The sequence below is a fragment of the Phocoena sinus genome, chromosome 8 (genome assembly GCF_008692025.1).
Source record: "Phocoena sinus isolate mPhoSin1 chromosome 8, mPhoSin1.pri, whole genome shotgun sequence".
Lineage (NCBI taxonomy): Eukaryota > Metazoa > Chordata > Mammalia > Artiodactyla > Phocoenidae > Phocoena > Phocoena sinus.
The window spans coordinates 34,693,340-34,717,941 of NC_045770.1; the positions used below are offsets into that span (position 1 = coordinate 34,693,340).

Here is a 24,602-nt window from a genome sequence, read left to right on the forward strand (position 1 = left end):
ACAGGACCATTTCAACAGTCTGAGACACAGCCTAGAGAATAACTAGAATTATGATGGAACTTGAAACTCTGGGAGTCAAGATTATTTGAAAGAAAAAGGGATAATAATCCAGAGATGTAAAAAAGTCTGGCAGAACATAACTCCCTGCCTCCTATATTTGATATAATGAATAAATGAGATAATGCATATAAAATGTTTAGCTCAGTGTCTAGTCCATGGCAATCACTCAATGACCTTCAGCTGTATTTCAGAAGAAAGTACAATTTGAATTGTTGTATCCTTACTTTTTCAAAGATTTTTTTAAAAAAATGATGAAAGTTACAGCAATAAAATTTCTGCTCTGATATAAACAATGATTTCTTAAAGCAAAATGAAAAGAATAATATTATTATTTATTTTAAGAAATGTTGAAGTTTGGGGATATTATAGAGAATCTTCAAGGGTTAAGTAAGTAGTATATTTGATGACCTTTGTAAGATTTTAAATTTAGAGATACTATGATTCTAGGACAGAAAGTTCCTATTCAAAAGTTACTGCACTTATTTTTAACTTGGAATATGGACAAAGCATTCCATAATGAAGATACATTCAGATAATCCTTATGTAGATATTCACAATATGACTTATCAGTAATAAAGTATCAATTCACAGAAGACATAAAGCAGCCTAAGTTTGAAACACGTTTAGGTAAAGTAAAATAATTTAAACATTCAGTGAAACAAAAATCTGCCAGAAAACAAATAATTATAAAATATATGTCAGAACTCAGAAGAAGTGATTTAGAGATAACTAATAATCTAATCCAGTGCTTCGTAAAACACTGACTTAAGAGTGCCCTTTTAGAATGTGGCTAGCTTTAGTTACTCCAAAACTATCATAGCATCCATATTTTATAAAGTTATGAAAAACACAGAAGTGGAGATATCAGTCTGAATTACTCAACAATTTCCAATATCATGATTCATCCATAATTTTCCTGATGGTAAATGTAAAACTTTTACCCAGAAAGAATGATAATTCTCATGACATTAACAATATACTAATTTCATCACGGTCTTCACTAAAAGCAAAAGACAACATTTTCTTCAGGGAAGTTTGTCTTCTAAACCATCTTAACCCCTTAAATAATAACCATACCACCATTGAATAATCCTGTTTCCTAAATATATGGGATGGTAGGGAATAATAAAATGGTTTTACCAATATTTGCTCTTCTTCTAAATTTCATCTATATTTACAGTACATTAGTAACTGAAAAAGGTATATCTAATTTGAACTAAAAGTGTGAAGTCAGATATAAACGGGTGAACTTTCAAGTCAAATAATAAGGTACGACTTAAGACCCATAATTCTTGAATATTTTAATTCACAATGTTTTTAATGTTCTAATTTTTTTCAATTATTTACACAGTTACTTTAATTTTTAATTTAAATTATAGATGTTTTTCCTAATATGCCTTTGGTTGTACAAGCATAGTCAAAAGTTTCTTCCTTTGTAGTTAAGCTGACTAATAAAAATAGCTTTGGCTATGATATATGTGTGTGTATGTGTACGTATGCACATGTGTGGGTTTCTGTTTTTTAATATCCGTACAATGCTAAGTATTCACAGGACAGATTTCCATTTTGAGGTGATTTAAAAATATGTCACAATTTTGATGATGATTAAGACATCAAATCAATTAACATGGATATTTTATTCTACAAATATAAAAAATACCAACAACTTCAAAGGGGTCATTCTGTTTTAAATTTGTATTGTTGGGCTTCCTTGGAGGCGCAGTGGTTAAGAATCCGCCTGCCAAGGCAGGGGACATGAGTTCGAGCCCTGGTCCAGGAAGATCCCACATGCAGTTAAGCCTGTGTGCCACAACTACTGAGCCTGCACTCTACAGCCCATGAGCCACAACTCCTGAGCCCACGCACCACATCTACTGAAGCCCGCACGCTCTAGAGACCATGCTCTACAACAAGAGAAGCCAACACAGTGAGAAGTCCGTCCACCGCAATGAAGAGTAGCCCTTGCTCACTGCAGATAGAGAAAGCCCATGCACAGCAACGAAGACCCAACATAGCCAAAACTAATAAATAAATAAATAGATTTATATTGTTTAGGGATTTTATAGCTTCATAGCTTTCCTTAATTTCTCCCAGGTATACAATTACATTAGCATAGTTCATTTTGTCCAGTAGACTTATTCCTGGAGTGTTCTTATTGATACACTTCCAATGGTGGAATCACTGGTCTTTTCTTAGTCTTTTTCATGAAAAATATAAAATCTAGAAGGCAGCACAGACATGCATGTAAATCTAAAATGCAAGACAGATAGACTTTTCTTTAAAAGTGGTATGTAATTTGAAGGGTGGGAGGAATTTCCCTATTAAAGAATCAAGAGAAATATCATTTTAACTAATATTTAAAGGATAGGAATACCTTAATTGACCCATATACATTACCTCTTTCAATTCAAATAAATATTTCCTGATCGTGCATAATTAAGATGTTTCTACCAAACATTTGCTCAAGCTTTCTGATGAAGTTCTTTCTATAGAGGAAAACAAAGTGATAATTATTGCACAATACCTGGATACATTGATTCTGTGGGTTCACGGACCTGTGAGAGGTGGCTGGTTTACCTTAAGAGGCAGGATCTGAATAGTTCTGTGGCAGGAGGAGGGAGGGCAGGGCTGCCAGTAGCCTAATGAGCTTTTCTGAAAAAACACACACATATAGGAAGATATAGCCCTAATTTATTTGGCAAGTAGAGCCTGGATGGGATTTCAGGCTCAAATTTCCTCCTTGGCCATGAACCATGTGCAGTAAATAATCTGATCAATTATGTATGATGATTTTGAGAGGGTGCAACAAATCATCAATTTTCATGAGAAGAAAGAGGAGAAGAAAAAGAAAAAAGGAAGGAAAGACGCAAGGAAGGAAAGAAGGAAAGGAGGGAGGGATGAAGGAGTGAGGAACAAAATATACAATAAGCACCAAATCTGTTTCCTCTCATCACCCTAAAATAGATGATTTCCTAAAAGGATGATGGCCCTTATCTGGGGACTCTACTGAGAAATTCTGCACATCTTTCTTAGAAATAAGTGAATAAAAACTTCTCTATATGGTGGGAGGGGGTTATTCTAAAGCTTTAAATTGTCTCAAGAAATAGTATGGTACCCAGGCAGGGGCCACAGTGAAAAAAGCTAGATCAGCAGAAGACACTATCCAGACCCACACTATTTTCTCAGAAATGCTTGTTTTTGTTAGGAAATGGCAGCTGTAGCAACTGCTGTTCTTTCTGTTCCAGTCGCATCCTTGTCTCCATCCAATTCTTCAGTCACAAATGTACTTTGCCCTGATGGGGTTCACCTCCTTACTGGAGTTGTGACTACTGCCAACAGGGCAAACTGTGAGAGAGCTCACAGTTCTTGACCACATCAGTGGAGAACTCAGTAGCCTTCTCTCCTGGGTCTGTGAGGTAGTCACAACTTATGAGAGTGTAAATAACAAGGGTCAACAGGCCCAAGGAGATCAAGGCCTTCTTGGCACAGCACAGGCTGAGTGTGTGCGAGAATCAGAAAAGTGAGGCAGGTGTTTTCAGCAGCACATAGACATTTTTGAAAATAAATTAGCTCACAATTTTTGTATTACATCCTTAAAATTAATTCAATTTCCTTTCTGTTTGATCAATTAAGCAGAATTACTGCCCTGCCTTTCATAATAAGCTATATTTAATATAGAAAGTCAATATTTAAAGGAATCTTCATAGGCGTAAGACATAATATCAAGGCATAAGTCAAATATAGAGTTATTTCTATGCTATCATTATAGCTCTGTGAAATTATTTTTGCCTATGGGCAAGAACTGAAGGAAAACACAAAACTTAAAATGTATTATGTTTAAAAAAAAAAAAAAAATGTATTATGTTATGTGGAATGAATGTGGGTAAACAATTTTTCATCTTTATTTTGTTCCTTAAGTAATTTTAAAAGTGTGTTAGTGTATGTAATTAATCTCTAATGCTATCTTTTGTTTTGAAAGTTTTGATTTAAATACTTGAGGTTTTATAGTCAGTTACCATTACCTTTGGGAATAATACAATAATTTTTTTTTTTTTTTTTTTTGTGGTACACAGGGCTCTCACTGTTGTGGCCTCTCCCGTTGTGGGGCACAGGCTCTGGACGCGCAGGCTCAGCGGCCATGGCTCATGGGCCTAGCCGCTCCGTGCCATGTGGGATCTTCCCAGACCGGGACATGAACCTGTGTCCCCTGCATTGGCAGGCAGACTCTCAACTACTGCGCCACCAGGGAAGCCCAATACAATACATTTTTAATATTTCTATTTCAAAGAGACTAGGAGAAAGTATACAAAATGGAAATTATGTTCTATGATTACTCTGGAGACAATTTAATAATTTACATATGCATTGCAGTAAATATATATACTTTGAAATAATTTACATATGCATAGCAGCAAATGTATACAATTTACATTGAATAGAACCAAGCTTTGAAAGTCTTTTCTAAGTATGTTATTCTTACTTATACTTTATGTGACAGAAAGGCACAGGCTTTAACACCCTCTGGACATAAGGTCAACTCTTGAATTTTTCCCATTTTGGTTGTGTGACTTTGTATACATTCCTTCTCTAAGCCTCAAACTCCTTATTTGTAAAATGGGAGTAATAGCACCTTCATCTTTGGGTTGCTTTGAGGTTTATGAATTGAGAACAATGGTTCTATCCACCATAAGAATAAGAGTGTGTGCAATCACGAGTTTTGGTTTGGAAATATTTGTTACCTCAGAAATACTCAGCAAGAGAGGTAAAGCTGGCAATGTGGTAGTTCAGAGGAAAGGACTAAGGAAAAGACATCATCCTAATAAGTAATTAGGCTCAATTTATACCACTAAAAATATAATATGCTATCTACAACAGCGTATCTAATTAGTAAGAAAATATTGAGTACTAATATGTGAGAATTAATAACCCCATGATTCCTGGCCAATGCTTTATTTGAAATATCAAATACTTATGTATGCATGTATGTTTCAAGTGATTTATTCCCATGCTTTGAAGGAGTCTTAAATTTCCATACTGAGGAATCCAACACTTGGAATTAATATATGATATAGCATTATGAAAGACTCCACATCTACAGGTTCTGACTATATTCCCTGCTACTTTTTGCTACTATGCATTTTTAATTTCTCTTGTCTATCCAATAAGAGGTCCAGAAATATCTTATCTTCTAAGGGTGGTGACTTAAATATGCTATGACCTTGAGTAATAAGCAATTAGCTAGATTTAAAAGAAATCTTGAGCCCATTTTTTCTTTCTCATTTAAACAGGCTTTTCTTAATTTTTGAATGCCCCAACTGGTGGGTATCAAGAGTCAATCATTTCACCACTTGTATGTTTATATCACTAAGCATTGCATCTTTCATGTCAGTCTTTCTGCAGTAGATAATGAGCTCTACTTAAGGTCTTTGATTTAAACGTTCTTATTACTCTATAACTATGTTATATTTTTTTGCTGTTATTTGTTTTGTCCCATTAGATGTATTTATCTTCATTTTTATGTTTCAGAATGAAAGGTGAGCTGAAAACCTGCATACCTATTTTTCAAAAGACTGATTTTTTTTTAATGTAATGGAGATAAACACTAGTATGAAGATTTGGATAAAGATTTGTAAAAAAAAATAAAGAACATTAAATACAATTTTTTCAAAATAGTTTTTTTTTTTTTTTTTTTTCTGCGGTACACGGGCCTCTCACTGTTGTGGCCTCTCCCGTTGCAGAGCACAGGCTCTGGACTAGCAGGCTCAGCGGCCATGTCTCACGGGTCTAGCCGCTCCGCGGTATGTGGGATCTTCCCAGACCAGGACATGAACCCGTGTCCCCTGCATCGGCAGGCGGACTCTCAACCACTGCACCACCAGGGAAGCCCTCAAAATAGTTTTATGAGAACCACTTTTGACATCTTTAACGAAGACCTGAAATAATTTGGGGACCGAATTTTTTTTTCTACTGTTTTGGTTAATGTGGTAGACAAGGTAAAAGGCCATTTTTTTCCAAAATATATTTCTTTAAAGGTTTTTGTACACTTCCTTTATATTATTAAACATCAAGGTATATAATTATTATTAGAGAAAGTCCTAGTTTATAAAGTTCTTAGAAAGCATGAGATGGCAAAGCTTCCCTGTGCTATATATAAATGCTCTGTTGCAAGCTTAGTTATGCACTTTGAAGGTGAGGAGATGAGTGTCCTGAATATGTTTAGTTACAAAAGAATTATCTTTGAGAAGTCTGCCAAATACATTTATCAGGAATTATCTCTATAAAAGAAGTTTGTTTATATGAAATTGTTGCTTTTGTAGGTCAAAATGTGACCAGTTTTTTAATTAATGACCAATCAAAAAAAAATAAAAATAAAAAAAAGGGCTTCCCTGGTGGCACAGTGGTTGAGAGTCCACCTGTCAATGCAGGGGACACGTGTTTGTGCCCCAGTCCGGGAAGATCCCACATGCCGCGAAGCGGCTGGGCCCGTGAGTCATGGTCGCTGAGCCTGCACGTCCGGAGCCTGTGCTCTGCAACAGGAGAGGCCACAACAGTGAGAGGCCCGCGTACCACAAAAAACAAAAACAAAAAAACTTCAGTGTTTAACTATGTATCATTATAAAATAGATTCAAATCTTCTACCCTCACCTCCTCCCCAACACAAATGTCTCTGAACATAGTCATAAGAAATAGTTTGTGAAAGTCTGCAAGTCAAATTACACTCACTAGGTAGTAATTTTTTTTAATGTTTTTTAAATCCTTTAAGTTTTTCTTATTAACAATAAGTGGAAGATTTTCTTCTGTTATTTAACATTATTTTTCAATGCCTTCCCTGATGCTTATAAGCATTTTTTAAACATGGAAAATATCAACATAACAAATCACTGGCTTATTTCAACGTATGTTAGATAGCCTATTTGTTAAAGCAGTGTGAGGTGTTCTTGAATCAGATTTAAATGATCACTTTTATTATTTGTATAATTTATCACTGAAATCTCCATTATTTTAGTGATTTCTATTGGATGCTAATTGCACCAGGAATTTATTTACTTCTTTTGTTCTTTCAGAGTAATTTTCTTCAATCATGTGATTCATTCAATTTTTCTTGAATTTCACATATAGGAGACTGGACTCAAAGTATATTTCATGAAGATCTCTATGTCTGGAATTTTGTCTTCTCAATAATACAACAGACAGATTAGTTGCCTTCACGACAGAAATGTTCTTATGAGGCTGTCTAAAGCTTTTAGTTTTTCTGTCTTTTCTTTCCCCTCATTTTTCACTGTTTGTAGATAAAATACTTCTCCTTTCTTAAAGAGTGGAAAGCACATTACCTATAGGTCATAGCACATCCCACTAAATTCCATGGTTATCCAGTATAGTATACACATATTCTGATTATTATAATTTTATTAGTGTGGAACCTGAGACTATGGGTTTGCTTCGTATACTACTGTTTTGAAGTAACAGAGTTAGGACTTACATTCATGATTTCTTTTTTTGGGGGTGGGGGGTGAAGTAGAAAAAGATAGCTTTATTGCTTTGCCAGGCAAAGGGAGACACACTGGGCTTCTGTGTCGAAAAACTGTGTGTCTCTATGCTCATGATTTCTGATGGCAAATGTCATATCATTCCAAACTTCCAGACTGCCTCTAATTAATTCATCAAAAAATCAAGCTATAAAACTATAATATAGAAACAATATCAAATGAGATTATAAATTTAAATGATTTGGATTTGCATGCATTTCATCTTAAAGTAAATCCTAGCAGTTTCATTTTGGGAACATTGTATTTTCTTTTGAAATTCATATTTATATCTAAATATTATCAATCAGTATTCAAATTTTGTTTATCATCAGTGCATTTTAATAAAAATTCTGGGAATTAAATTATTTCAGTTAGCTATGGGTATTTGTTAAAGTAAGAAATGTTTTATGCAGAAGCCTAAACTCCTGCTATAAGATGACACTGAATTCTTACTTCATTTACTGTTAGATTTTTATTAATTTACAAATGATGTAAGATGCAAATATGATAATAAAGCTTCCTTTAAAATGCTTTATAAGACATTAATTAGTTCAATCACCCAATCAATTAGACATCTTTAATGAATTATTGTTGAACCAGGCAGGTCAAATGGGGGCAGGGGTAGACAGAGGAGAAGCAGAAGTAAGCAGAAAAGTTTACTCAATAGATTGAAAATTTGGAGTCTGAAAATAAAATTTCTAAGAAAAGGAATGAAATTATATTTTGTAGTTGTTAATATGTTTAATGTATTGATAGATTTTTGTAATCGGGGTACCATAGATCTTACAATCAATTATTTAATTTAATAATTTACTTTTATGGAATTATTGCTAATATTACTAATATTAATAATTATTTGTGTAGAAAAAAACCCCTCTGTACTTGCCCTCTTTGCTTTTTCCTCTCGTTTCCTCTCAAACACACTCAAACCAAATATTCATTCCTACTATAAATACCACTGCACTGTAAAAGCTCTTGGCAAAGTAACAATGAAATCAAAATAAATAGAAAGTCAATGTTAAGTCCTTATCTTAGGAGATCTATCACAGCTTTTGTCATGGCTGTTCACTTCCTCTTTCTTACAAGCTATCTTTACAAAGCATCTGAATCAACATTCTTCAGTTTTTCCTTCAATTTCTGTAGCTTCTCCTTCTCAGGCTCTTTTGCTAATTCTCCTCATCTCTGAAAGCTATGTTTTAGTCCATATAGCTATTCCTCTCTCTAACTTCTTTTAAATTATTGGCATGAAACACCAGCGCAAACTCCCAATTTTATATTTACAGCCAACCCAGCTTTCTTAAACTCCAAATTCATGTTTCCAACTGCCTATTTTACATCTTCACTTGTATGTCAAATAGGCATCCTATACTTGTCTGAAAAATAACCTCCTCAATCTCCCCACCCAAAACCTGCCATCTTCTCAATCTTAATAAATAAGAGACTCTATCTTCCTACTTGCCCAGGCAACTCCCATCTTCCAGTTACCCAGGAACAAAAGACTGGTAGCATTCTTTATACTTTTCTTCCATGTCATATCTAATCCATCAACAAATGCTTAAAATGTAAATTAAATCATGACATTCCTCAGTTCAAAGCCCTCCAACATCTGATTTCCATCTCATTGAGCGTAAAAGCTAAGCTCCTCATAATACCTCACATTAACTTATTTGATTTCTTTGTCCCACCAGCTCTCTGGGTTTCATTTTTTCCGCTCTTAACCACCCAGAACACATGCAACACACTTCTGCCTCAGGGCATTTGTGTCTGTTGTACCTTCTGTCACCAGAGAAGCCACAAGGTTACCACCCTTACTTCCTTCATGTCCCACAGCAAAGGTCTCATCAGCAGGAAATTTTCCCATAATCTCCCAAAACTCAAACAAATAGACAAGCAAACAAAAACACCTAATCCCAACACTCTCTAAACCTTTTAACTCTGATTTATTTCTTCCCAAATATTCATCACTTCAAAATAGTGTACATTTTTATTTGTACATTCATTCAATGTTTCTCTGTAATGGAAAGTCAATTTCAAAAGACCAGAGTTTTGTTTTTTTTTTTCAGATTTTATTCATGAATGTATTTTTTTTAAAATCATGAATGTATTTTTAGATCATTCATAATAGCATATCACATATGTCTGTGAATAAATGAAATACTTAAAACTGATAAAATGTTAATGAATATTTTAGAAAATTGTGAAATCGAAGATGTTATAATGATTTTTATAGATTACTTATACAACACATCTCAACAAAAGCTTATACAATTTACAAAAATGTAAACAAATAATAGGCAAACAAAATAAGTAAATGTATATAAAAATGAAGAGGAACTAATAAGAAAACAAAATGGTGGATATCATAAAATCCAGCATAGTTCATTGGCTATACTTTGGCTGTCATTTGAAATAAATCTTGTAGCAGCCAAACAGAAGGAAATTCTATAGGTGACCTTACCTACAGAATCATAAGATGAAAATAAACAATCTCCTCCATCCTCACCTAACAATAACAATAGCAATAGAATTAAATTGAAAAATTAAGTTATTCAGAAGGTGAACAATTGTTCTTGGTAGTAAGAAAAGAGAGACATTTCCCACCTCCACTCTAGCCCAACCCCCAAAGAGAATACTGTCAGAAATGGTAGATGACATGCCTAACTCATTCCTGTAATTTGAATATGACATTCTTCTTATGTCCCTCAATACAAATCAATAGTAAATGCCAAAGAGAAATTCAGCACAAGCAATTTTATCAAAGAAAAAAAAATAACAACATTCAAATATGCAGCTGTCTGGTCAGGCTCAAGGGAATGATAAATTTTAGAATACTTAGGTCAAACATTTTCAAGTGACTAAAGATATTTTTTTTTTTTTTTTTTGCGGTACGTGGGCCTCTCAGTGCTGTGGCCTCTCCCGTTGTGGAGCACAGGCTCCGGATACACAGGCTCAGCGGCCATGGCTCACAGGCCCAGCCGCTCCGCGGCACGTGGGATCCTCCCGGACCGGGGCACGAACCTGCGTCCCCTACATCGGCAGGCGGACTCTCAACCACTGCGCCACCAGGGAAGCCCTAAAGATATTTTATATGTAATATAGTAGATAATTTTTGTGTTACATCTTTGAGGATGTTTTGTGTTAATAACAGTGCAAAATTAACACTGATTTATTATACTAATGCAAGTTGAAGGGACTATTTCCAAAAAGAATAGAAAAACATTTCCTATATCACATCAATTTAATTTTCACAAATAAGTTTATGGATTTAATTTAAACTAAAGCATATTATATGGGACATAATGCTCTGAAATATTTTTTAACAATTTAACAATATAGTTTAACAATTATTCTAATTTTAGTATTATAGTAGTTATTTAAATAGTCATGAAAACACAATTTAGCAGTTTTATATATATTCTCTTTTCTTTAATTTTATGTTTTATAGAATGCAGAAATAATTCTTTACATTACATTTCAGATAGTCTTAAAATTTTTCTCACACATCTACATTTTTATTCTCTGAAAACCCTCAAGCAGAGAAAAATAGGTATTTCTGAAAAAGTGTGTGACTTACTATTTTTACCATAATATTTGCAAACTAATTTATATTCTGTGTGTATGATATACATTTCTAAAATCTCTTCTAAGATTATGCTTATCATTATTTCTCACACAGCTAAATATTAGGAAAAAATTGAGTGTACTGGTCCTTCTCAAAACAAATTACAGAGAAAAATTATCAAAAATTTACACTATAATTTTCCTTCCAACTCCAAAAAGTATTAACAAATGCTCTGTAAGTATCCTCATATCACTTTAAATTTATTCTCCTTGAAGACTAAATTTAAATACTTTTCAAGTCCTCTTAAATTTTAAAGTATATAAAACACAACTATTTGAATATTTACTTAAAACCTGACTTTACAATTCTTATAAAAATCTGTACCCCAAAAATGTTTCCCTCTTACTACATCATTGTCATATTGCTCTTCTTTTATGCCCAATGTTTATCTAAAGTTTTTATTCCTAATTATTTAGTTTATAGACATGAAAAAAATTGTGAAATATATAGGAAAAACAGTCTTTCTTTCACAATATAGGCCATAGAGGTGGAAATATGAGGCAAATTATAAATTAAATATTAGGTAAGGCATTCCACAATAGTTTCTATCCATACGTGTGTGAGGCCATGCCTTTCAAGCAACTCTGAGTGCACCATATATTGGGTTGGCCAAAAGGTTCATTCGTTTTTTTCTGTAAGATGGCTCTAGTAACACTTAGTTGTCTTTAACATCATTCGAAACAATTTTGTTGTATTGTGACACCTGTCATATCAGCTACATTAAAAAAAAAAATCAATATGGGTGAATTTTTGTGTAGCCATTTTAATACTGAAGATGGAAGGAAAAAGCAACATTTTTGGCATATTATGCTGTATTATTTCAAGAAAGGTAAAAATGCAACTGAAATGCAGAAAAAGATTTGTACAGTATATGGAGAAGGTGCTGTGACTGGTCAAACGTGTCAAAAGAGGTTTGCGAAGTTTTGTGCTGGAGATTTCTCGCTGGATGATGCTCCACGGTCAGGTAGACCAGTTGAAGTCGATAGCGATCAAATGGAGACATTAATTGAGAACAATCAACGTTATACCATGCAGGAGATAGCCGGCATACTCAAAGTATCCCAATCAAACATTAAAAATCATTTGAACCAGCTTGGTTATGTTAATCACATTGATGTTTGTGTTCCACATAAGTTAAGCGAAAGAAACCTTCTTAACCTTATTTCCGCATGAAATTCTCTACTGAAACGTAACGAAAACGTTCCGTTTTTAAAACAGTTGTGATAGGCGATGAAAAGTGGATACTGTACAATAATGTGGAACAGAAGAGATCATGGGGCAAGCGAAATGAACCACCACCAGCCACACCAAAGGCCAGTCTTCACCCAAAGAAGGTAATGTTGTATATATGGTGGGATTGGAAGGGAGTCCTCTATTATGAGCTCCTTCTGGAATACCAAATGATTAATTCCAACAAGTACTGCTCTCAATTAGACCAACTGAAAGCAGCACTCAATGAAAATTCATCCGGAATTAGTCAACAGAAAACACATAATCTTCCATTAGGATAATGCAAGACCACGTGTTTCTTTGATGACCAGGCAGAAACTGTTAAGTTTGGCTGGGAAGTTTTGATTCATCGCTGTATTCACCAGATGTTGCACCTTTGGATTCCCATTTATTTAGGTCTTTACAAAATACTGTTAATGGAAAAAAATTTAATTCCCTCCAAGACTGTAAAAGGCACCTGGAACAGTTCTTTGCTTAAAAAGATAAAAAGTTTTCGGAAGATGGAATTATGAAGTTGCCTGAAAAATGGCAGAAGGTAGTGGAACAAAATGATGAATATGTTGTTCAATACAATTCTTGGTGAAAATAAAAAATGTGTCTTTTATTTTAACTTAAAAACTGAAGGAACTTTCTGGCCAACCTAGTAATTATACTCAGCTTCTTCATTCAAGATGTGGGCACATTACAAAAAAGTGAAATATTCTTTTAAACAACTCACTTTGATTATTTTGCATCTAATAGATAATTTGATATTTTAGACTAAATTGCCCTAGTGTTTGATGTGCTAGATACAATAATTCTGTTCATATTTGTTGAGTTTATTAGTGTGCAAAGACACACACCTCCAATAAATTGAAGGATAGAATCAGTATAAAACAAGTTATGCTTAGCCCAAGACTAAGGTTAGGACAAAAAAGACTCACATACCCCCTTAAGAAATTTATTTATAGAATTTAGTGTATTTTCAGAGAATGTGACTATATTGTAACTATACCTCAGTAGCAGATGCTGTTAATGTTCCAATTCATAATCCCTCGATTCACCTACAGCCACAGAAGAGTGTTCCTGTCCCTCTTCAAGGGTCAACAATGCATCATTATGTCTCTGTCTCGAGGTTTTCTCTAGCACTGTGGAAACATTTTCAGCCAAAGCAGGACAGCTCAAAATGGCCCCCATATTTAAAGTCCTCAAAGTCAACCCTCACCCAATTAGAACAATGAGGGACACATTTAACCCAGTTTCCTATCTCTTGTACAACAATTATGAGGCATGTTTCCTGTGAACCCCCAGAGGGAAGTAGGTGCAGGATGGAGTTCCAACTACTTACACTTGTTGACCAGCTCAGTACTGTCCTCTTTCTGAACTTTTCTCTCCTCTATGTCTTGCTTTCCCCACTCTCACTTGTGCTTACTGGGATCAACTTTCCTGGTAAAGTATCAACATCAAAATCCTTTTATCAGGGTATGCTTGGGGGAACCAAAACTAAGATGATATCCAAAATGTTATCTGGAAATTTTATCCTAATTTAAAAAAAAATAAATAAATTTATTTATTTATTTTTGGCTGCATTGGGTCTTCGTTGCTGTGCACAGGCTTCCTCTAGTTGCAGCGAGGGGGGGCTACTCTTCGCTGTGGTGCATGGACTTCTCATTGTGGTGGTTTCTCTTGTTGCAGAGCATGGGCTCTAGGTGCGCAGGCTTCAGTAGTTGTGGCATGCATGCTCAGTAGTTGTGACTTGTGGGCTCTAGAGTGCAGGCTCAGTAGTCGTGGTGCGTGGGCTTAGTTGTTCTGCAGCACGTGGGATCTTCCCAGACCAGGGATCAAACCCGTGTCCCCTGCATTGGAGGGCAGATTCTTAACCACTGCCCCACCAGTGGAGTCTATCCTAAAATTATCTAGAATTTTTAGCATGGGCACCATACAGGTAACATGGCCCCAGAGAACTTGTATTTTGATAGGTAGGATTCAGAAACTGAAGACTGTAGAGTTTTCCCAGTGCAACAGAAGAGAGCTGTGCTAAAAACTGAGAGTTTAGAACCAGATTGCCTACGTTTGAAACACCCTCAACTGCTTGCTCCTTGATCTCTTACTGCTTTGGTTTAACCTAAGGATATTAATAATCTTGAATTAGAAAGTTGTTATGAAGATCAATCATAGAAGAGTTTCTGATATTTAGTAAGGGAAAAATGAATTGTAGCTATTACTGCTATTACAGGTTGTACTAATTTGGCCTAAAAGTAGTCATTGAAACAGCTCTGGTTCAGTTGAATATGATTTCCAAAGGAAATATTTCTCAGAAATGCAATGACTATCCATTATTGATTCACATTTGTCTTTGCTAATATTTAGATTGATGAACAGAAAGGCACCCAACATCTACTCAAATCAGGAATACAGAAATATTGTCTATTAGAACTATATTTAATAAATCATTAAAAAGAAAATAATCCTATTTACATAAACATTTAAATTCAAAGATAATATTGGCAAGATTAAGTGGGACAACACAAGCAAACAGATGAATAATTCTTCCATCAAAAGGGTAGTTCCATATTGACACTTCGTAATTCACTGTGTTAGAACTGCTGGCATTTTTTGGAGGAATTTAGCATTTTGTGTTCTGATCCTTAAATTTAGGCCAGCTTTCTACTTTTGAACAAATTAAATAAATATATATTGTATTGCTGTGATACTTGTCTCATCTGGCACCTTTTGTTTTCAAGATTCTAGAATTCTATTATTTACCTAAATGTCCTTAATCTCCTTCTTCTCTTCTGTCTTTTTTCCTGATTTTTAGCCATAGTTTGATTAATCACTGTGTGCCTCCAAGAGCCAGAACTGGGAAACAGAGTTGAAGCAAGCACTGTCTGGTCCTGGTGTAAGTATATAGGGTGTGGATAAGTCTACTGTAGACAAAAATGTCATTGAGAGTAGTACAGATCTGTGCCATGGGCTTTGGTTTGGTGGTGTTTGTTCTACACAGGTGCCTTACACTTTCAGTTGGGAGGTGCTGACCCTTCCTCAAGCTACACAGATGATTTTCACTAAAAGCTCTCCCATTCACAAGCATATAACCATGATTTTCTCTGGCTTCTTTAGAAGAAAAATAATCAGTATCCAGAAGCTTCAAATAAGTAGTTAAAGAACTTGAAAGATTCTAGTTGGCAGTGGAATGAGTTTCCTAGAAGGTAAGAAACTGGTTCAGGCAATAGTTTTAAATATTTTCTTTATGTTTTCTTGAAAGGGAATATGTCTAATAGATTTATGATAAAAGCTATTGCAGTAGATAGGTGATGAAAAAATGAATACATTCAATTCTTAGAAAACTTGTGATTGCCTTAATCAGTAATTACATGATGCTGCTGAAATTCCTTACACCAGCCCTATTTGATGTAAATTTAAGAGCCACAAATGCAAGCCAAATATATAATTTTAAAGGAAAAAGAAATAGGTAAAATTAATATATTTTGCTTTGTTCATATATTTTTGTTAATCTAATACATCTAAAATACCACAACATGTAATCAAAATATATTTTGTATAATCAAAATAAAATTACTAATAAAATACTTTACTTTTGTTTTTTCGTACTGAGTCTTGGACATCTGTGTTGTATTTTGTTTTCACAACACATTTCAATTTAAACTAGCTACGTTTCAAGTGCTGAATAGCCACTTGTGGCTAGTTTTACTGTATAGCACAACCGTGGCTCAGCCCAATATATTCTTTATAGAATTCTCTTAGATATTTGCCACTTTATGACATACTTCTCAGTTGCTTTGCATGTAGAATTCTTTACATTTTCTTCTGGCTAACACAGTAAGGATATCAACTCTCAATTGACAGAATGGTCCTCTATCTATTTCTAGAAGCCTGTCATCTTCTTGCATTCTTTTTTTAATCCATTAGAATTATAGAAGAATTATAGTATTAGAATTATCATAATAGCTGTTAGAATTGCTTTTAATGATGCTTACATTTTTGTGAGTGAAAGTCTGAGAACTTCAAAGAGTAAAGGACATATCTTTTATCACTCAAACTTGACTATACTGACTTTTTAAAAAATTTATTTCCCAGATCTTGATAGTATTCTCAATAGCACATACTTTCTAATAAAGACATAATACACCAATGCATATGACATGTGTGTGTGTGTGTGTGTGTGTTTGTGTGTTGAGAGAGAGAGTGTGCACAAAATTGATGAATTGACAATCTGTATTTTTACCCATAGCTTTGGGAGTACAGTGTTTTTTTTTTTTTAATCTTCTGCCTAAAGAGGTCATCATGTGGATAATAATGTGACAATCTGTTATCATTACCTCTGTTGGGCTGTTCTGAAGACACTAGAGAGGATTAAATGACATGGAAAAGTCAGTCTATGGAAAAGTCTATTGTACCCATCTCTGTTATTTCCACTGCTACACATCACTGAAATCTTAGAACAATGTGATGTGCTGTAGTGACATATAAACACAAAGGTCATTTTTCACCTTTTTCTTTATCCCAAACAAATCTCAGAGGTCCTTTAATACTTTCCATTCCACATGCTAGCTTAATATCAAATATTTTGAATTTTAAAATATTATTAAAATTTATATTTAGTATATAATAATGAAATGTTTTATTATTTCAAGAATTTACCAATTTGAAAAAAAAAAAAAAAGAATTTACCAATTTGAGAAGCACACAGGTAGTATGAAGTGCTTGGTATAATATATTGTCCTTGATTAAGTCTATGAGGTGGTGGGCAAGATAAGTCTTGGAGATTTCCAACATTCCATAAAGCAGAAAGAAGGAATGAGTATTTAAAAGTAAGTACTATAAGCAACCCTAAATTTTAAGCTTCTTCATTTTCCTGAAACCTACCTCCGTCATCTTATGTATGAGCATGGCCCCCCAAATCACCTAAATCATGTGTGATGAAAAACTTTTTACTGAGGGCTTCCCTGGTGGTGCAGTGGTTGAGAGTCTGCCTGCCGATGCAGGGGACGCAGGTTCGTGCCCCGGTCAGGGAGGATCCCATGTGCCGCGGAGCGGCTGGGCCCGTGGACCATGGCCGCTGGGCCTGCACGTCCGAAGTCTGTGCTCCGCAGTGGGAGAGGCTGCGGCAGTGAGAGGCCCGTGTACCGCAAAAAAAAAAAAGAAAAAAAAAAAAAAACTTTTTACTGAAAGTATTCTATTTCTTTTTTTCCTGTCTTCAACATGTCAGAGGCAAATTAGGTAAGAAAAAAAAAAAGGTTTGAAAAGTAAACATGATAGTATTAAAGAAAAAGCATATATATGTATACGTATGTATATATATACATACATATAGATAGAGAGTTGTTTTTTTTTTAAATGAGATTTGCAATCATGGTCATAGAATAGAATTGACAAAGCACAGAATGGTGCCACTATGTGCAATTTACAAGCTACAAGAAAAGCTTTATTTACAGTGTAATCTTTATTGCTAGTAGTCTAATTACTTAACTTACCATACATTAACAATAGGGATTTTAGACTTCCTTAATTTCACATGCTAGCGCTGAGGATGGTAGATCATCATTTGGAGAATAGTTAACATCTGTAAAGGCATGATTGTCAACCCAGCTTATTTACATTTGAACTCTTTCCCTTACTCACAATCCTATAGAAAAAAAGGGGAAAACTTGAATCTGGAAGATTAATTTGTAAATGAAATTAATTTTTCAGCCTAATATAAAAATCTGTCCTTTTACTGATGAATATCAGCTATATAAATCATTCCTTATGTTTTTTGTCCAATTATTAAGAATGCATTTTGTGTAAAGTCTATGGATGGTACAGATTAGTATAAAATTAAAGTGCTTAGCTTTATAAGATATTGTATAGAAAATAAAAGCAGATGAACAAATAATTGATGATGTAAGTCAGTATGTGGCATATTTCTTATTTAATGCAAAAAGAGAATGACGCATAATGTGGAAACAGTTGCATTTGATGTTAATCTTGAACATGAAAACAGGGAAAACTGGGGGTATAGAGTATGCCAGATAGGGTTAATAATAAAAACAGTGGAATTGGAGAAGGGCAGTGAAATGCATGTTTAGGAATAATAAGTATCTAGAACAAGTGGAAAATAAATTTCTTTGTGAATAATAGTTGTATTAGTTAGCCATTGCTGCACAACAGACCATTCCAAAATTCAATGTTTTTTTTTTTTTTTTTTTTTTTTGCCGTACGCGGGCCTGTCACTGTTGTGGCCTCTCCCGTTGCGGAGCACAGGCTCTGGACGCGCAGGCTCAGCGGCCATGGCTCACGGGCCTACCCGCTCCGCGGGCATGTGGGATCTTCCCGGACTGGGGCACGAACCCGTGTCCCCTGCATCGGCAGGCGGACTCTCAACCACTGCGCCACCAGGGAAGCCCCAAAATTCAATGTTTTAAAATAACAATCATTTATTATCACTTACTTATCTTGAGTGGCTGAGGGTCAGCTGATTACAGCTAGGCTTAGCTGGGATGGTTCTCCTGGGGTGGCACTACTCCACTGTCTTTTTTCCCCTTATTCTCATGATGATGAGAAAACAATACAGGGTTTGTGGAAATATACAACGTATCTGAAGGTCCAAGCTCAGGGCTGATATACTATTACTTTTGCCTCATTCTATTGGCCAAAGACAGTCACACGTGGCTAAGTCCAAAGTCAAAGGACAGGGTTTTGTATATATCTGTTATATATGTGCTGTCTACTTGTTGTTTGTTTGTTTATCTTTAGACATTTTCTTTACCTTCCAAGGCCAGGTAAAACAATAAAAATAAAACTCATGGGGATGAGGGGAAGATGGCTGAAGAGTAAGACACGGAGATCATCTTCCTCCCCACAGATACACCAGAAATACATCTACACATGGAACAACTCCTACAGAACACCTCCTGAACGCTGGCAGAAGATCTCAGACCTTAAAAGGCAAGAAAGTCCCCACGTACCTGCGTAGGGCAAAAGAAAAAAAGAATAAACAGAGACAAAAAAATAGGGACGGGACCTGCACCAGTGGGAGGGAGCTGTGAAGGAGGAAAGGTTTACACAAACTAGGAAGCCCCTTCGCAGGCAGAGACTGCGGGTGGCGGAGGCGGGAAGTTTCGGGACCACGGAGGAGAGCACAGCAACAGGGCTGCAGAGGGCAAAGCGGAGAGATTCCCGCCCAGACGATCGGTGCAGACCAGCACTCAGCAGCCCAAGAGGCTTGTCTGCTCACCCACTGGGGTGGGCGGGGCTGGGAACAGAGGCTTGGGCTTTGGTCGGAGCACAAGGAGAGGACTGGGGTTGGCAGTGTGAACACAGCCTGAAGGGGTTAGTGCACAACGGCTAGCCGGGAGGGAGTCCGGGAAAAAGTCAGGACCTGCCAAAGAGGCAAGAGACTTTTTCTTCCCTCTTTCTTTCCTGGTGCACGAGGAGAGGGGATTAAGAGTGCTGCTTAAAGGAGCTCCAGAGACGGGGGCAAGCTGCGGCTAACAGCGCGGACCCCAGAGACGGGCATGAGACGCTAAGGCTGTTGCTGCCGCCACCAAAAAGCTTGTGAGCGAGCACAGGTCACTCTCCACACCTCCCTTCTGGGGAGCCTGTGCAGTCCACCACTGCCAGGGTCCCGGGATCCAGGGACAACTTCCCCAGAAGAACACACGGCACGCCTCAGGCTGCTGCAATGTCATGCCGGCCTCTGCTGCCGCACGCTTGCACTGCACTCCGTACCCCTCCCTCCCTCCGGCCTGAGTGAGCCAGAGTCCCCGAAGCAGCTGCTCCTTTAACCACGTCCTCTCTAAGCAAAGAACAGACACCCTCCGGCGACCTGCACGCAGAGGCAGGGCCAAATCCAAAGCTGAGCCCCGGGAGCTGTGAGAACAAAGAAGAGAAAGGGAAATCTCTCCCAGCAGCCTCAGAAGCAGCGGATTAAAGCTCCACAATCAACTTGATGTAACCTGCATCTGTGAAATACATGAATAGATGACGAATCATCCCAAATTGAGGAGGTGGACTTTGAGAGCAAGATTTATTATTTCTTCCCCTTTTCATCTATTTGTGGGTGTGTATGTGTATGCTTCTGTGTGAGATTTTGTCTGTATAGCTTTGCTTCCACCATTTGTCCTAGGGTTCAATCCGTCTGTTTTAATTGTTTTCTTAAAAAAATTTTTTTCTTAAAAAATTTTTTTTCTTAATAATTTCTTAAAAATTTTTTTTCTTAATAATTATTTTTATTTTAATAACTTTATTTTATTTTATATTCTTTCTTTCTTTCCTTCCTTCCCTCCTTCCTTTCTTCCCTCCTTGCTTCCTTCCTCCCTCCCTCCATTCCTCCCTCCCTCTCTTCTTTCTTTCTTTCTTTCTTTGTTCTACTTTTTCTCCCTTTTATTCTGAGCTGTGTGGGTGAAAGGCTCTTGGTGCTGCAGCCAGGAGTCAGTGCTGTGCCTCTGAGGTGGGAGAGCCAACTTCACAACACTGGTCCACAAGAGACCTCCCAGCTCCACATAATATCAAACAGTGAAAATCTCCCAGAGATCTTCATCTCAACAGCAGCACCAAGCTTCACTCAACAACCAGCAAGCTACAGTGCTGGACACCCTATGCCAAACAGCTACCAAGACAGGAACACAAACCCACCCATTAGCAGAGAGGCTGCCTTAAATCATAATAAGTCCACAGACACCCCAAAACACACCACCAGACATAGACCTGCCCACCAGAAAGACAAGATCCAGCCTTATACACCAGAACACAGGCACTAGTCTCCTTCACCAGGAAGCCTACACAACCCACTGAACCAACTTTAGCCACTGGGGACAGACACCAAAAACAACGGGAACTACGAACCTGCAGCCTGTAAAGAGGAGATGCCAAAAACAGTAAGATAAGCAAAAGGAGAAGACAGAAAAACACACAGCAGATGAAGGAGCAAGATGAAAACCCACCAGACTTAACAAATGAAGAGGAAATAGGCAGTCTACCTGAAAAAGAATTCAGAATAATGATAGGAAAGATCATCCAAAATCTTGGAAATAGAATAGACAAAATGCAAGAAACATTTAACAAAGACCTAGAAGAACTAAAGATGAAACAAGCAATGATGAGCAACACAAAAAATGAGATTAAAAATACTCTAGAAGGGATTAATAGCAGAATAACTGAGGCAGAAGAACGGATAAGTGACCTGGAAGATAAAATACTGGAAATAACTACTGCAGAGCAGAATAAAGAAAAAAGAATGAAAAGAACTGAGGACAGTCTCAGAGACCTCTGGGACAACATCAAATGCACCCGCATTCGAATTATAGGGGTTCCAGAAGAAAAAGAGAAAAACAAAGGACTGAGAAAATATTTGAAGAGATTATAGTTGAAAACTCCCCTAATATGGGAAAGGAAATAGTTAATCAAGTCCAGGAAGCACAGAGAGTCCCATACAGGATAAATCCAAGGAGAAATATGCCAAGACACATATTAATCAAACTGTCAAAAATTAAATACAAAGAAAACATATTAAAAGCAGCAAAGGAAAAACAACAAAAACACACAATGGAATCCCTAGAAGGTTAACAGCTGATCTTTCAGCAGAAACTCTGCAAGCCAGAAGGGACTGGCAGGACATATTTAAAGTGATGAAGAAGAAAAACCTGCAACCAAGATTACTCTACCCAGCAAGGATCTCATTCAGGTTTGATGGAGAAATTAAAACCTTTACAGACAAGCAAAAGCTGAGAGAGTTCAGCACCAAACCAGCTTTACAACAAATGCTAAAGGAACTTCTCTAGGCAAGAAACACAAAAGAAGGAAAAGACCTACAATAACGAACCCAAAACAGTTAAGAAAATGGGAATAGGAGCATACATATTGATAATTACCTTAAATATAAATGGACTAAATGCTCCCACCAAAAGACACAGATTGGCTGAATGGATACAAATACAAGACCCGTATACATGCAGTCTACAAGAGACACACTTCAGACCTAGAGACATATACAGACTGAAAGTCAGGGGATGGAAAAAGATAGTCAATGCAAATGGAAACCAAAAGAAAGCTGGAGTAGCAATTCTCATATCAGAAAAAATGGACTTTAAAATAAAGACTATTAGAAGAGACAAAGAAGGACACTACATAATGACCAAGGGATTGATCCATGAAGAAGATATAACAATTGTAAATATTTATACACCCAACATAGAAGTACCTCAATACATAAGGCAAATACTAACAGCCATAAAAGGGGAAATCGACAGTAACACATTCATAGTAGGGGACTTTAACACCCCACTTTCACCAATGGACAGATCATCCAAAATGAAAATAATTAAGGAAATACAAGCTTTAAATGATACATCAAATAAGATGGACTTAATTGATATTTATAGGACATTCCATCCAAAAACAACAGAATACACATTTTTCTCAATGCTCATGGAACATTCTCCAGGATAGATCATATCTTGGGTCACAAATCAAGCCTTGGTAAATTTAAGAAAATTGAAATTGTATCAAGTATCTTTTCCAACAACAATGCTATGAGACTAGATATCAATTACAGGAAAAGATCTGTAAAAAATATAAACACATGGAGGCTAAACAATACACTACTTAATTAAGAAGTGATCACTGAAGAAACCAAAGAGGAAATCAAAAAATACCTAGAAACAAATGACAATGGAGACATGATGACCCAAAACCTATGGGATGCAGCAAAAGCAGTTCTAAGAGGGAAGTTTATAGCAATACAATCCTATCTTAAGAAACAGGAAACATCACGAATAAACAACCTAACCCTGCACCTAAGGCAATTAGAGAAAGAAGAACAAAAAAAACCCAAAGTTAGCAGAAGGAAAGAAGTCATAAAAATCAGATCAGACATAAATGAAAAAGAAATGAAGGAAACAATGGCAAAGATCAATAAAACTAAAAGCTGGTTCTTTGAGAAGATAAACAAAATTGCTAAACCATTAGCGAGACTTATCAAGAAAAAAAGGAGAAGACTCAAATCAATAGGATTAGAAATGAAAACAGAGAAGTACAACAGACACTGCGGAAATACAAAAGATCATGAGAGATTACTACAAGCAACTCTATGCCAATAAAATGGACAATGTGGAAAAAATGGACAAATTCTTAGAAATGTACAACCTGCCAAGACTGAAACAGGAAGAAATGGAAAATCTGAACAGACCAATCACAAGCACTGAAATTCAAACTGTGATTAAATATCTTCCAACAAGTCTTACCTGGTGGCACAGTGGTTGAGAGTCCTCCTGCCGATGCAGGGGACATGGGTTCATGCCCTGGTCCAGGAGGATGCCACATGCCATGGAGCGGCTGGCCAGTGAGCCATGGCCACTGGACCTGCGTGTTCGGAGCCTGCTCTCCACAACAAGAGAGGCTACAACAGTGAGAGGCCCACGTACAACAAAAACAAAACCAAACAAACAAAAAATCTTCCAACAAACAAAAGCCCAGGAGCAGATGGCTTCACAGGCGAATTCTATCAAAAATTTAGGGAAGAGCTAACATCTATCCTTCTCAAACTCTTCCAAAATATAGCAGAGGGAGAAACACTCTCAAACTCATTCTACGAGGCCACCATCACCCAAATACCAAAACCAGAAAAGGATGTCACAAAATAATCTACAGGCCAATGTCACTGATGTACATAGATGCAAAAATCCTCAACAAAATACTAACAAACAGAATCCAACAGCACATTAAAAGGATCATACACCATGATCAAGTGGGGGTTATTCCAGGAATGCAAGGATTCTTCAATATACGCAAATTAATCAACGTGATACACCATATTAACAAATTGAAGGAGAAAAGTCATATGATCATCTCAATAGATGCAGAGAAAGCTTTCAACAAAATTCAACAGCCATTTTTGATAAAAACCCTGCAGAAAGTAGGCATAGAGGGAACTTTCCTCAACATAATAAAGGCCATATATGAGAAACCCACAGCCAACATCATCCTCAATGGTGAAAAACTGAAAGCATTTCCACTAAGATCAGGAAAAAGACAAGGTTGCCCACTCTCACCACTCTTTTTTTTTTTTTTTTGTGGTATGTCAGCCTCTCACTGTTGTGGCCTCTCCCATTGTGGAGCACAGGCTCTGGACGAGCAGGCTCAGCGGCCATGGCTCACGGGCCCAGCTGCTCTGCAGCATGTGGGAT

At 36.4% G+C, this 24,602-nt stretch overlaps 1 protein-coding gene across 1 annotated transcript in view; it reads right to left on the bottom strand.

Annotated features, from left to right (window-relative positions):
* The window catches only part of CNTN5 (contactin 5), a 1,462,970-nt gene that overhangs the window by 1,115,686 nt on the left and 322,682 nt on the right, over window positions 1-24,602 (bottom strand). The window lies entirely within an intron of this gene.